This window comes from Pseudorasbora parva, chromosome 12, assembly GCF_024679245.1.
Source record: "Pseudorasbora parva isolate DD20220531a chromosome 12, ASM2467924v1, whole genome shotgun sequence".
Classification (NCBI taxonomy): domain Eukaryota; kingdom Metazoa; phylum Chordata; class Actinopteri; order Cypriniformes; family Gobionidae; genus Pseudorasbora; species Pseudorasbora parva.
In genome coordinates, this window is record NC_090183.1 from 1,925,609 (window position 1) to 1,942,500 (window position 16,892).

The following is a 16,892-nucleotide window of genomic DNA, read 5'->3' on the forward strand; positions in this document are numbered from 1 at the left end:
GGAGTGCAGAATTATTAGGCAAATGAGTATTTTGACCACATCATCCTCGTTATGCATGTTGTCTTACTCCAAGCTGTATAGGCTGGAAAGCCTCCTACCAATTAAGCATATTAGGTGATGTGCATCTCTGTAATGAGAAGGGGTGTGGTCTAATGACATCAACACCCTATATCAGGTGTGCATAATTATTAGGCAACTTCCTTTCCTTTGGCAAAATGGGTCAAAAGAAGGACTTGACAGGCTCAGAAAAGTCAAAAATAGTGAGATATATTGCAGAGGGATGCAGCAGTCTTAAAATAGCCAAGCTTCTGAAGCGTGATCATCGAACAATCAAGCGTTTCATTCAAAATAGTCCACAGGGTCGCAAGAAGCGTGTGGAAAAACCAAGGCGCAAAATAACTGCCCGTGAACTGAGAAAAGTCAAGCGTGCAGCTGCCAAGATGCCACTTGCCACCAGTTTGGCCATATTTCAGAGCTGCAACATCACTGGAGTGCCCAAAAGCACAAGGTGTGCAATACTCAGAGACATGGCCAAGGTAAGAAAGGCAGAAAGTCGACCACCACTGAACAAGACACACAAGCTGAAACGTTAAGACTGGGCCAAGAAATATTTTAAGACTGATTTTTCTAAGGTTTTATGGACTGATGAAATGAGAGTGAGTCTTGATGGGCCAGATGGATGGGCCCGTGGCTGGATTGGTAAAGGGCAGAGAGCTCCAGTCCGACTCAGACGCCAGCAAGGTGGAGGTGGAGTACTGGTTTGGGCTGGTATTTTCGGGTTGAGGATGGAGTCAAGCTCAACTCCCAGTCCTACTGCCAGTTTCTGGAAGACACCTTCTTCAAGCAGTGGTACAGGAAGAAGTCTGCATCCTTCAAGAAAAACATGATTTTCATGCAGGACAATGCTCCATCACACGCGTCCAAGTACTCCACAGCGTGGCTGGCAAGAAAGGGTATAAAAGAAGAAAATCTAATGATATGGCCTCCTTGTTCACCTGATCTGAACCCCATTGAGAACCTGTGGTCCATCATCAAATGTGCGATTTACAAGGAGGGAAAACAGTCCACCTCTCTGAACAGTGTCTGGGAGGCTGTGGTTGCTGCTGCACGCAATGTTGATGGTGAACAGATCAAAACACTGACAGAATCCATGGATAGCAGGCTTTTGAGTGTCCTTGCGAAGAAAGGTGGCTATATTGGTCACTGATTTGTTTTTGTTTGGTTTTTGAATGTCAGAAATGTATATTTGTGAATGTTGAGATGTTATATTGGTTTCACTGGTAAAAATAAATAATTGAAATGGGTATAAATTTGTTTTTTGTTAAGTTGCCTAATAATTATGCAGTCACCTGCACACACAGATATCCCCCTAAAATAGCTCAAACTAAAAACTAAAACTTCCAAAAATATTCAGCTTTGATATTAATGAGTTTTTTGTGTTCATTGAGAACATGGTTGTTGTTCAATAATAAAATTAATCCTCAAAAATACAACTTGCCTAATAATTCTGCACTCCCTGTACATGAATGAGTGTGTGTGTGTGTATATATATATATATATAGCTCTGAAAAAAATTAAGAGACCACTTCACATTGATTTTTCTATCTAAAGTGGTCTCTTAATTTTTTCCAAAGCTGTATACATAAGAATTATACACAGTACACACACACATTTTATGCAAACACAAACTTTTATTTTGGATGTGATTTTATCGTGATTAATCAATTACTTTTTACATGAATTTGCAGTCATTATGACTGAACCATTGCACCAAAAGCACCATTAGATGAAATATCGTCATTTTTGGCCAGTTTCTAGACATAATATATAAAGTTTTTTAGTGTATGCACAACTCATTTTGGAACAGTTTTACAGTTTGGGGTTTTTAAGGTCTATATGCTTTCATCATTATTCGCCGTATCAGAGTACCGAGGATTTCACTGTGGTTTAAATGGGAATCAATGGAATAATTCTCCCTGAATTCCTCTCTGAGCCCGGGCCCTCAGCAAATTAAACTTCTTAATAACGCTGCCACGCAAGGAAAAAGTGAAATGATTAGACGTGTGTGAGTGGCTTTGAGATGGAAATGTGGTAAGAGGGAGATACAGGGTCAGGGACAAACTCGCCTCACAGCGAGATGGCTTTTTCCAGGCCGTGTGGTCACAGAAACACTAGAATTTCAATGGAAAAATAAGTGAGAAAGATGGGATAAAAAAAGAAAAACGCTTAATATCATCTGCAACAGTCCTTTCTGCAATAAAAAACTGCTTTGGTTGTGCAGGTCATTAACTGAAGACAGTGAAATACTCATGAATTGGATGTCAAACTGTGTGGGGCCTTAAGGAGCCAGTATGATCATAACAAAGAGGGCAATTTTATGAATTACTGGTTACTCAGCACTCTAGACTATACTAAACATGGCACCGATCTACCACTAGAGCTGCTGTCCGCCCCCATGAGCTTCACCACAAGTGTCCTCCACAAATCATCAGTTTAACAAGAGTCTAACATCACTCATGCAACGGACTCACAACACACAACCAATCAGGTAAAAATTCAGAAAAACACATCGCATGGAGAGAGAGAGAGAGAGAGAGAGAGAGAGAGAGAGAGAGAGAGAGAGAGAGAGAGAGAGAGAGAGAGAGAGAGAGAGAGAGAGAGAGGTTAAGAAATGTCCAGGTCACATTTAACCCCAAAATCTAAAAGACATCAGAAATTAAAATGAAGCAATTACAATTAAGCACATTTCCCCTCAAAATGTTCATAGCCATAATGCAAAAAAAGACTTTATTTCTCCAAAGGTTCTTTCTTAGGATTAATGGTTCCACTAAGAATCATTGAATCTTTCCATTGAAGCAAAAGTAGGCCAACTTTAGATTTTTAAAGCATTGTTTCTTTTATTTTATTTTTTCTCCTTCAGAACTGCCTTAATTCTACGTGGCATTGATTCAAGAAGGTGCTGAAAGCATTCTTTAGAAATGTTGGCCCATATTGATCGGAGAGCATCTTACAGCTGATGGAGATTTGTGGGATGCACATCCAGGGCACGAAGCTCCCGTTCCACCACATCCCAAAGATGCTCTATTGGTTTGAGATCTGGGGACTGTGGCGGCCATTTTAGTTCAGTCAACTCATCGTCATGTTCAAGAAACCAATTTGAAATGATTGGAGCTTTGTGACATGGTGCATTATCCTGCTGGAAGTAGCCATCAGAGGATGGGGACATGGTGGTCATAAAGGGATGGACATGGTCAGAAACAATGCTCAGGTCGGCCGTGGCATTTAAACGTTGCCCAATTGGCACTAAGGGGCCTAAAGTGTGCTGAGAAAACATCCCCCACACCATTACACCACCACCACCAGCCTGCACAGTGGGAACAAGGCATGATGGATCCATGTTCTCATTCTGTTTACGCCAAATTCTGACTCTACCATCTGAATGTCTCAACAGAAATCGAGACTCATCAGACCAGGCAACATTTTTCCAGTCTTCAACTGTCCAATTTTGGTGAGCTCGTGCAAATTGTCGCCTCTTTTTCCTATTTGTAGTGGAGATGAGTGGTACCCGGTGGGGTCTTCTGCTGTTGTAGCCCATCCGCCTCAAGGTTGTGTGTGTTTTGGCTTCACAAATGCTTTGCTGCATACCTCGGTTGTAACGAGTGGTTATTTCAGTCAAAGTTGCTCTTCTATCAGCTTGAATCAGTCGGCCCATTCTCCTCTGACCTCGAGCATAGGGCTGCACGATATTGGAAAAAAATTACATTGCAATATTTTTTCCCCCAACAATATATCGATATTGAAAGCCATCAATCCAGGCTAAAGTCAATAATTACCATTCCATGATATTAATAATTTCACTAATAAGCAAGTTTTATTACAAGTGACAAAAAGAAATGTTGGAAAGTATGTGTAAACATGAAACTAAACCTCCAGTAGGTGGCAGCAGGTGACCTTCTTAATGAGTGAGCCACTGAGTCGTTCATTCAATGGTGATTCGGCAGTTATTTTTTGTTTTAGTCAAGCTCTTGTCCGTCAGGCAAGTAAAATTCTCCTTCACTTGTCCCTTCAAAAAATCCACTTGTCCCGGACAAGCGTTAATGTCGAGCCCTGGTTTGTATTCGTCGTAAAGAGCTTTGTGGTGCCGTTTTAAGTGATCAGACAAATTGGTGGTGTTTTCTTGTTTTGTGGCCAAACTTTCAGACACTCCATGCAAATCCTCCTTTTTGTAGCCGAAATAATCCTAAGGATCCTCTTTGTCGCACATTTTAGCAGTAAATGTTTGGCAGTGAGTGGTGAGCAGCGGCACAGCGAACCAATCACTGTGCAGGCTTTCGGAACGTGCATGTCACTCCAGCAAGAAACTCGTGTTTACTGTGTGCTACCGTTCTCTTGATACACCATGGGCTACTACCCTTCACATCGCATGTGCCGGAGATGGGACTATTGCTCACGAGCACATCGCGATGTCGATGTTAAAACAGAATATCGTTCAGCCCTACTCTAGCATCAACAAGGCATTTTCTCCCACAGGACTGCTGCATACTGGATGCTCTTCCCTTTTCACACCATTCTTTGTAAACCCTAGAAATGGTTGTGTGTGAAAATCCCAGTAACTGAGCAGATTGTGAAATACTCAGACCGGCCTGTCTGGCACCAACAACCATGCCACGCTCAAAACGGCTTAAATCACCTTTCTTTCCCATTCTGACATTCAGTTTGGAGTTCAGGAGATTGTATTGACCAGGACCACACCCCTAAATGAATTGAAGCAACTGCCATGTGATTGGTTGATTAGATAATTGCATTATTGAGAAATTGAACAAGTGTTCCTTACAATCCTTTAGGTGAGTGTATATGATCACGCCAGGATTTTGACCTTACTTAATAACAGTTGTCCTAAATGGTCGTCATTGGCTGTATTCATATAGAAAGTACCTTTTTTATCTTTAAGTAATATTAATTCCAAAGACATCTCTGTAAAATTATTTATAAAACGTAATTATCCAGTTCAATTGATATAGGTGCTGTGAAAAGTAACAGACATCACGTGACCGCGTCATCTGGATGCTTCATCTGCATACAATATCAAATAGACAAATTGAAAACACTGTGATAAGATTAAACTACCCAAACACTGGGTTGTTATGTCTGACCCAGGATCTGAGTAATACAAAAATTACCCAAACACTGGGTTGTTACGTCTGACCCAGGATCTGAGTAACACAAAAACTACCCAAACACTGGGTTGTTACGTCTGACCCAGGATCTGAGTAACACAAAAACTACCCAAACACTGGGTTGTTACGTCTGACCCAGGATCTGAGTTACACAAAAACTACCCAAACACTGGGTTGTTATGTCTGACCCAGGATCTGAGTAAAACAAAAACTACCCAAAAACTGGGTTGTCACGTCTGACCCAGGATCTGAGTTACACAAAAACTACCCAAACACTGGGTTGTCACGTCTGACTCAGGATCTGAGTAACACAAAAACTACCCAAACACTGGGTTGTCACGTCTGACCCAGGATCTGAGTAACACAAAAACTACCCAAACACTGGGTTGTTACGTCTGACCCAGGATCTGAGTAACACAAAAACTACCCAAACACTGGGTTGCTATGTCTGACCCAGGATCTGAGTAACACAAAAACTACCCAAACACTGGGTTGTTACGTCTGACCCAGGATCTGAGTAACACAAAAACTACCCAGACACTGGGTTGTCACGTCTGACCCAGGATCTGAGTAACACAAAAACTACCCAGACACTGGGTTGTCACGTCTGACCCAGGATCTGAGTAACACAAAAACTACCCAAACACTGGGTTGTCACGTCTGACCCAGGATCTGAGTAACACAAAAACTACCCAAACACTGGGTTGTCACGTCTGACCCAGGATCTGAGTAACACAAAAACTACCCAAACACTGGGTTGTCACGTCTGACCCAGGATCTGAGTTACACAAAAACTACCCAAACACTGGGTTGTTACGTCTGACCCAGGATCTGAGTAACACAAAAACTACCCAAACACTGGGTTGTTACGTCTGACCCAGGATCTGAGTAACACAAAAACTACCCAAACACTGGGTTGTTACGTCTGACCCAGGATCTGAGTTACACAAAAACTACCCAAACACTGGGTTGTCACGTCCGACCCAGGATCTGAGTTACACAAAAACTACCCAAACACTGGGTTGTTACGTCTGACCCAGGATCTGAGTTACACAAAAACTACCCAAACACTGGGTTGTTACGTCTGACCCAGGATCTGAGTTACACAAAAACTACCCAAACACTGGGTTGTTACGTCTGACCCAGGATCTGAGTAACACAAAAACTACCCAAACACTGGGTTGTTACGTCTGACCCAGGATCTGAGTTACACAAAAACTACCCAAACACTGGGTTGTCACGTCCGACCCAGGATCTGAGTTACACAAAAACTACCCAAACACTGGGTTGTTACGTCTGACCCAGGATCTGAGTTACACAAAAACTACCCAAACACTGGGTTGTTACGTCCGACCCAGGATCTGAGTAACACAAAAACTACCCAAACACTGGGTTGTTACGTCTGACCCAGGATCTGAGTTACACAAAAACTACCCAAACACTGGGTTGTTACGTCTGACCCAGGATCTGAGTAACACAAAAACTACCCAAACACTGGGTTGTCACGTCCGACCCAGGATCTGAGTTACACAAAAACTACCCAAACACTGGGTTGTCACGTCCGACCCAGGATCTGAGTTACACAAAAACTACCCAAACACTGGGTTGTCACGTCCGACCCAGGATCTGAGTTACACAAAAACTACCCAAACACTGGGTTGTTACGTCTGACCCAGGATCTGAGTTACACAAAAACTACCCAAACACTGGGTTGTTACGTCTGACCCAGGATCTGAGTTACACAAAAACTACCCAAACACTGGGTTGTCACGTCCGACCCAGGATCTGAGTAACACAAAAACTACCTAAACACTGGGTTGTCACGTCTGACCCAGGATCTGTGTAACACAAAAACTACCCAAACACTGGGTTGTTACGTCTGACCCAGGATCTGAGTAACACAAAAACTACCCAAACACTGGGTTGTCACGTCTGACCCAGGATCTGAGTAACACAAAAACTACCCAAACACTGGGTTGTCTTGGCGTTGCTGGAAAATGAATCCCTTTTCTTTGCAAGACACATTGACTTTACAGAACAGAACTCTTTCGGAAATTGTCTCCTGAACGTCGTATAAGCATTAGTTTTAAGAATCACTAAACAGAAGAGAGGATCTCGGGAGCGTAGCTGTCACAACCTTTGGATTTTCTTTCACAAAAAAATCTGGCTATTGGCTTTTATAGACAACCTAGGAAGTCGGAGAAGGTCTCATTTTCATGTTTTGTTACAAGCTGTTCACACATTGGAAATAAAAAAAGCAAAATTGTACATAAAATACATTTTATGGGATATAAACAGGTTGCAACCTGAGATTAAAGCCATATAGAAAGAGCGCAAATGAGCCGACCAAGTAAAAATAAAGCACATTTTACCTAAAAAGGGCCCTTCCTATAAACACCAGCACAAAACACGGCAGGTCAGAAACACTTGACATGTTATGTGATTGGTGGATGCCATGCCATCTGACCTTTTCATTGTATATCTGCACGTTTGTATTTGGTCCTTGTTTGTAGCTTTTCTTTCATGATTACTGCGTGCACCACTTTTGTTTGTGATAGTCATGTTTGTAAATGTTGTTTTCTTTTTATGGTTTATTGACATTGCATTTACAGTTATTTATTTATTTTATTTTTTATTGTTGCTACTTTGATGTATGGTGACCTTGAGTGATCTGAAAGGCGCCTTAAATAAAACAAATTATTATTAATATTATTTAAATTAGTTTGTGTACAACTGTAACCTTTTACACTGCAAAAAATGCTCTTCTTACTCAGTCATTTTGTCTTGTTTCCAGTCTAAATATCTTACAATTCTTAAATCAAGATGCATTTACTATATAAACAAAATACATTAGATATTTTTTCTTGTTTTGTTGAAAATAAAATCTAAATGAAGTGAGTTTTTGCTTAAAACAGGCAAAATGATCTGCCAATGGGGTGAGAAAAATAATCTTACTTCTGAATGAAATCTTGTTTCTTGTTTCCGTCTCAAACAGAAATAAGATTATTTTTCTCACCCCATTGGCAGATCATTTTGCCTCACTTCATGTTGATATTTTTCCCCAGAAAACAAGAAAAAATATTTTATGTCATTGTACTAAAGTATAAAAATCTTGATTTAATCATATTTAGACTGAAAACAAGAAAAAAATACAAAATAAGAAGAGCATTTTTTGCAGTGTAGTCCTGTGTGAAGGCCTGTGCGCCGAAATGCGTTGGCAAAAATAAACCATAATATATTTTCACCTCCAGTTTCTGACCATTTTGATCGACTTTTTATGTTTTCGTTACAAGCTGTTCACACATTGGTAATAAAAATTCTGCAAATTTGTACTGAAAATACATTTTATGGGATATAAACAGGTTGCAACCTGCACATTTTCATGAGATTAAGCCATATAGAAAGAGCACAAACGAGCGGTCAAAGTAAAAATAAGCACATTTTACCTAAAAAGGGCCCTTCCTTTAAACACCAAAACAAAACACGGCAGGTCAGAAACCCACACCATACGCTCAAGGAGAGCAGGGACCACCCAACGCTGCACCCACACCCTGCAGCTAAAGCACAGCGCTGGTGGGGAAATACAGCCATCACATCAGAAAACACCGCTTACACCTCCTCATTTATTCTCACTCGTACTCAAAAGTGCTATAAATGTCAAGACCACCATCAAAACACGGATATTTCAATGAAAAAAATGCTTTTCTTACTTAGTATTTTTGTCTTGTTTCTAGTCAAAATTTCTAAAAACTAATACATTGAGAAACATTTACTAGACAAGGACAAGTTATTGTCTTGTTTTGGGAAAACTCAAACTTAAAATAAGCTAGATAATCTTCCAGTGGGGTAAGTAAAATAATGTTGCTTTAAGATTATTTTACTTACCCCACTGGAAGATTATTTATCTTATTTTAAGTTATTTTGTCCCAAAACAAGACAATGACTTTCGCTTGTCTAGTAAATACTTCTTGTTTTATGAATTTTTAGATGTTTGGACTAGAAACAAGACAAAAATACTGAGTAAGAAAAGCATTTTCACTGCAAGTGTTGATGTAAAGGTCAAGGTCAGTTTCTCGTCTCAGACTTGGATGGAGGAAGTGATTGTAAACAGACTTTCCCAGATGTGAACTACACGCGGATGCTCGGAGCGAGCGAATGCCACGCAGTCTGGGCTCGAAAATAAAGCCGAATGCTTTCACTTCCACTGGCTGAGGCGAGCGGTCTCGGAGCCGCTCTAAATCCGGAGGCCTGGCTGGAAGTAACACGGCGTCCCCCACAGAGAGCGAGCGCGGTGGGTGTGGCCCCTGAGGAGATGGTTTTTGAGGGGGCCCCTCCCGAATGCTGCGCTGCATGCCAGCGCCCAAGGGCTCCAGTCTGCCTGACCAAAACCACCGCGAGCTACCCACGCCACGTTACAGGGGCCAGCCTGGTGGACGACGCCCCCTACTGGAGCTGCCAGAAACGGACCCCAGCCACCTGCAATGTGCAGAGCCTTACACTGCAAAAAATGCTCTTCTTATTTAGTATTTTTTTTCTTGTTTCCAGTCTAAATATATATATTTTTTAAATCAATATGCATTTACTAGATAAGTGAAATGACATACGATATTTTTTCTTGTTTTCTGAAATATAAAATCCAAATGAAGAGAGTTTTTGCTTAAAACAAGCAAATGATCTGCCAATGGGGTGAGAAAAATAATCTTGTGTCTGTACACTGCAAAAAATGCTCTTCTTATTTAGTATTTTGTTCTTGTTTCCAGTCCAAATATCTAAACATTCTTATATCAAGATGTATTTACTAGATAAGTACAATTATATACGATATTTTTGCTTGTTTTCTGGAAAATAAAATCCAAATGAAGTGATTTTTGGCTTAAAACAAGCAAAATGATCTGCTAATGGGGTGAGAAAAATAATCGTGTTCCTGTACACTGCAAAAATTGCATTTCTTATTTAATATTTTTGCCTGGTTTCCAGTCTAAATATTAAAAAAATCTTAAATCAATATGCATTTACTAGATAAGTGAAATGACATACAATATTTTTTCTTGTTTTCTAGAATATAAAATCCAAATGAAGTGAGTTTTTGCTTAAAACAAGCAAATGATCTGCCAATGGGGTGATAAAAATAATCTTATTTCTGTTTGAAATCTTGTTTAATAAGATTATTAATCATTAAGATTATTTGTCTTACCCCATTGCTAGATCATTTGCTTGTTTTAAGCCAAAACTCACTTCATTTGGATTTTATTTTTCCAGAAAACAAGATCTCATGTAATTTCACTTATCTAAATGCATCTTGATTTATACGAACCTTTAGATATTTTCACTGAAAACTATGGAGGACCAACCCTGCATTAATTAAAAATAAATAAATGAATAAGTAAATAAGTAAATAAATATACACATATGTACGGAAGCTTATTCCATTCACTTGAGAAAAAAAAATCTACTCTGTTTTTCTGAATTAATGACTTAATTATCTCAGAATTATGAGATAATTTTTCATGAATAAATTTTTTTTGCTCTGTTTTTCTGAATTAATGACTTAATTATCTCAGAATTATGAGATAATTTTTCATGAATAATTTTTTTTGTTCTGTTTTTTCTGAATTAATGACTTAATTATCTCAGAATTATGAGATCATTTTTCATAAATAATTTTTTTTTGCTCTGTTTTTCTGAATTAATGAGATCCCTCAAAATCCAGCCAAGAGCTCTATTTTAGCTGGATTGCATGGAAGTAAACATGTCCCGCCTTTCAAATTTGTGCAGACAGCCGATCTCATAATTCGTATAAATAGTAGTATAAATAAGTGTGCAATCTTGTGGAATGTATACGCTAAAATGAATTTTGGTGTGCATATGGTACACAGTTTTTCACGTGCTTATAAGCACTTTATGGCATATTATACGTTCGAACCCCCCATCCCACCGTACCCAACCTACTCAAGAGCATGTCATATGCATGCACGCGAAAGACTGTGTAGCACGTGCATTATCTCAGTAAACATTCCACACAATATACATTCCAGACGATATACATTAGACACGATTTCACACTCGTACTATTGATACGCATTACTATGTGATCGTGTTAAGATGATGCATCTGAAATGCATTCAGGCTGGCTACGTGGTGACACAAGAGACAATCAGGCAATTGTTGAAAATACTGGATCCCCATGGAGTGCAATAGCAATGTCAAGCAGATCAGAATGTTCATTTCTGCTGTCATGAGCTGTCTGCACAAAGTTGATGCACTAAAAACAATACAATTTTTATTACTTAAAGACAATGTCTCAAACCCAAAGTAAAATAAATCCGGATTAAATTTGAAAGGCGGGACATGTTTACTTCCATGCAATCCAGCTAAAATAGAGCTCTTGGCTGGATTTTGAGGGATCTCATTAATTCAGAAAAACAGAGCAAAAAAATTTTTATTTATGAAAAATTATCTCATAATTCTGAGATAATTAAGTCATTAATTCAGAAAAACAGAGTAGATTTTTTTTTCTCAAGTGAATGCAATAAGCTTCCGTACATATGTAAATTAATAATGATATAAATAGATAAATAAATGTGATATTAGGAAAATGTTTGTTTTATAGAAAAATAATGTTTTATCAAGTCGTTTATTCTGTTATTTATTTTCCTAATAACACATTTATTTATCTATTTATCTGATTATTAATTTACATATGTGTATATTTATTTACTCTATCATTCATGTATTTATTTTTAATTTATGCAGGGTTGGTCCTCCATAGGAAACAAGACAAAAACACTAAGTCACAAATGTCTTTTTTTGCAGTGTATCGAGAGGCTGAATGTTCTGTATGATGTTTTTTATACATTAGCATTTACCCGAAAATGTTCACTACCTCAAAGACAAGGTGATGTATTTATACCTATCTATATCTATTTTATATCTACAGCGCTTCATACAGTAGAGATTGTTTTCAAAGAAGCCTCACAGTAATAAACAGGAAAATAACTATGAAAATTGTATATATAGCGTGCAACCATTAATTGAGTCATGCAGACACGGTGTGGTAAATAAGGCAAAGTCAAGCTCATGAATATTAATGAATAAAGTAACATTTGAACCATTAGAAATTATGTTACACAGTTTACAGGTATGAATGCGAGAGTTTATGTGTAAGTTATACTCATAATACTTCATAATAACTTGACAATAACAAACATTTATATAATATTAAAAAGATAAGGTTATTAGTTAAAATAAATGCAAATGTTTAAACATTAGTAATGTTTGGTTAATAGATTCTGCATATTTTGAACTTCATAAACTACTGTAATTTCTGTTAATGGCTAATAAGAATGGCTAAACGTTTGTTCTTCAGACATTTCCCTTTATATGCACCAAATCAGCTGTGTACAACGTGAACCACATTTGGTTTTCAATCACTGAAAATGGGTCAAATTCAACAAACTGAACATGGAGCTGCTTTGAGATCTCCATATCTATGGGACTGAACTATATACAGGCCCTTAAAAAATTAAGACTTCAAAAGAAAAGTATACTAAGAATGAGAATCTAGAAGGATATTAAGATACCTCCAATACTTTTTGAGTTACAGGCACACAAACTTTAGAAAAAGGAATAATTATGTCATTCAGGTTTGCAATTGAGTTGATAGAAAAACACAAGATATATTTCTAGTTTTAACATTCCTTTTTTTTGTTAGATATTTCTTTTTGAAAGATAAAAGTATCAAGTAAAGCATGGGCATCGGAAGCAAATAAAAAGTGGGTGGGTCCCAGTAGAGGCTGGTGAAAAGTATTATAGGTGGGGCAATTTTTTGGGGGGTCTGGGGGTTCTTCCACAGAAAAAAAAACATTTGTAGATGTGATTTCTGGCATTATGGTGCGTTTGAGGGCATATCCCTTGCCTATACCAATAAAATACCTCAAACCAGTCAATATCAATAGTCTAATAAAAAGACTATATCAATTTAACTGCCATAGAAATCAACAGTTTCACAGATAATTAACAATTTGCATGTTTATTATGCTCCGTGTCCAGATAGAAAAAGTGCCGTTTACTAAACAATTGATTGGGCCAGACAAAATGACAGAAATCACTGAATTATTTACTGTGGCTGTAGACTAGCTGTAGAATAGGGGTAAGGCGCAGGTTATCAAGTTTTGAGGTTTTAACGCAAATCGATCAGAGGTTCGAATCCGCCTTTTGCCGAACTCGCTCTTCTCCCTTTTCCCATCACATATCAGATCGGAAAGGCATTTATTTTCAATAAAAATTTAGAAAATATTAGAGAAGTGGAAATAAAGCGTTTAACATGTTTTTAGTAAATGTTTCTTGGTTAAGGGTAGGTACACAGACATGTGCTGAATTAGAGACGATAAAAGTGAGTGGGTCCAATATCATTGGTATTAAAAAGTGGGGGGGGCCTTGTCCCACACACACAATGGTTCCGACGCCCATGATGCAAAGTGACCCACATTTGGTTTTCGACCACTGAAAATGAGTACAATTTACTCACAGAGCTGCATTAGGATCTCCATATCTCTAGGATTGAACCATCGAAGGCCTTTAAAATGAAGAAACCAAAAGGAAAGTTTGTTAAGAACCAGAATATAAAAGGAGATTAAAATATATTTAATATGTATTGAGTTACTGGCATGCAAGCTTGAGGCAAAAAACACAAGAAAGTGCTTGTTTCCCATTTTTGAACGGTCACCGTTGGCTTATAATGCAAGAAAGATTGATTAAGTCAACAGATTTCACTAATAGACCTGCCAATCTCTGAGTGAAAATAAAATTATGATGCTGCCATCTTTCTAGTCGTTTTACACCATTGAAAATTGACTCCAAATCGTGAAAACAAATACTCTACAAAATAGTGGATTGCTCAGTAAATACACATCTATGACATTTGATATTTTAGCTTTCATTCCTATTTATAAGAGCTGTCAGATATTGAAGAAAAATGCGATATGCAATACCTTGTTAAATAATTCGATATGAGATATTGCTATTAGTGTGTAAAATCTATTTAAATAATATTTAAAAAAAATATTTAAAAACTGAGAATGGTACCACTTATGTGTTTCACGTTCTTTCTGGGAAAAGAAAGCATTGCTAAAATTCTGAGTGATCAGCAGTGTTTTAGCAAAAATGTATGTCACAGATCTGACAATATCATTTTAACATTAATTTAAAACAAAAACAAAAAATGTAATGCAAATATTTAAATACCAAAAACTCTTTGCTTGACCTACAACTGAACATCAAGAACAAACAAAGTCACCTAAACCAGGGATGGTTGATTACTTTTGTTATATTCATTTATCTTTGTTTTTAAAAATAAGAACTAAAAACAGTAGTCTTCACGTGAATTAAATATACACTGATACATAATAAAGCTACAAAGGTTATTCAGCCAAGAGCACTGAGTGATTTTCTCTTGTTGTTTGACAGCTTTCCTGTATTAGCCGCCTGTCACTTTAAGAGCTAATGCACGGATCCTATTGACACGCATCCGGTTTCTTTCCCCAACTGATATCGTTCATTTAAAGCATAATCAACTGTGTTTACATAAATACTTCTTCAAAACAGCCCTTTTGACATAACTCTGTGTGTATTTGACAGTTCGATTGTGTAACAAGACACGAAACAGAACTGAAGGGATCAAGGTACGTTCACACCAAATGCGAATAGAGCGTTTGGAGCGAATGATTTCCATGTTAAGTCAATGGAAAGGTCTTGCGCCATACGCACGAGTGGTGCTTTTTGTGCATTCACGCGTTTGAAGCGAATTCGCGTCTACGCCCGAGTTTAAAAATTTGAACTTTGGCGTCAATTCACGTTGCGTTAACCAATGAGGAGCCTGCTTGCTGCTGTCACGTGGTAAAGTAACGTGATGAGAAACCCGAAACCCTGCATATAATTAATATAATGCATATAATGTGGTTTACCTATAAAGACAGAGCCTATTTAAAAAGAACACTTGCATTTTTGGAGTTGTGAGCTCCAGGCGATCTCCGGGCGCTCAGCGCTCATTGACCCCAACGAAAGTAGCCTTTCCTCAGCCAGTCCTTCTGGCGTTTGCCGCTGGCTCGGAAGTCTCTGTAGAGGTTAAACATGACATATACTTCATCTTGTGTACATCTAATGGTCGATCTTTGGTCCAATTAATCTATTGTTGCCTACCAAATCATTTTGACTGAGGGCAAAGTGAAGTTTCATAACTTTATATGTTATTTAAATGTGTCATTGAACAATTGAACCTAGATAATCCAGGTAGTGCGTTGGCTGAACCACATGTGTGGCTGTTAATGCTTTATATATTTCACCTGGACCGCCTTACGCGTGTCTATTTCCCTTCAAATGCTCGATTTCTACGCGCGTCCAATTCGCTGCGGACACGCGAATGGATTCAAAATGTTTACACGTCAAACTAGACGCGGTAGACGCGATTTTTGACGCTCAATTCGCGTTTGGTGTGAATGCAGCGTCACATGCTTTCAGAGAAGCGGTTTGTGCGCACGTTTCGGTGTGTGTCAGACCGCGCAAGACTGCAAGGAGTTGTTTTCGTACATTATTACGTTTAATAACTCTTTTTAATGTCAAGCAAGTCCCATAAGTAACAGTCGTGTGGCCAGTCTATTCTCTGCTATATGCGTCGACCTAAAACGTACACTTTTTGCAATGCTGAAGTAGCCTATTAAAATCATTCAGATTTTTGCCGTTGTGCCGTTTTGATATGTACATTTGCAATATTTTGATAATTTCAATTTATTGCACAGCCCTACTATTTCTGTTTGTCTTTCTACAGAAAAAACAGACAAGCTTAAATTCTGCACAAAAGTGTCTTTATACTGTGCTGATTCACTTCAGTTCAACAACTAAACTTAATTAATTAAGAAACAAATTCAATTCAGCTATAGCCTACACAGAAGATAATAGTGTTGTTATTCAGTTCAGTTCCACACGTTAGTTACACTCAGTATTATCTTGCTTTGTTTTTGTTTGCCTTTGCTAACATTGCTAGCGATCCCACGCTAACCACTCAACCCAAACTCTTTGCTACAGGGTTTCCATCAGAGCCCCTTTCACACTGCACGTCGGACCCGCAATATTCCCGGAACATGTAATAAAAACACGCAATATTCTGTGTGAAAGCAACCACGTCCCGCAAATGATTACCGAAATGAACCCGGGTCGGGGACCTAGTTAGCCTGACAAGCCAGACCCACATCAAGATGTTTGGTCTGGAAACTCACCATTGACGGCTCAATCCGAGGGGCGGATAAACGGTTGTCTTTCAAATTCCCTCTGCACGCGATAGCGCTAACAAACAAGAGCAACGAAGGTGAAACAGAGCTCGTTGACAGATTAAACATTCGCCGTATCCGGTCGGCTAAACTCTGAACACATCTTCCCTTTTTAAGAATGACTTCAGTGCCGTTCTTTGTTCTTTTCTCAGAGAAAAGCTTAACTCAAGTCTTCCAGAGTCGCGGTCAAAGCCGATTCGAAAGACCGCCGTTCGCCAGTTTCTGTGTTTACTAGAAGCACGCAAACGAAACTTGGCCGTTGTCATTATGGCCCCGCCCACTGACTCTATACACGAAGATGTGATTGGCCCGGCAAGAGTTAGGTGATTACAGCTCAGAAGGGTATTGAGAGTTGCTAGACGACACTCGCGGGCAGATTAAATTTGCTGCCGCT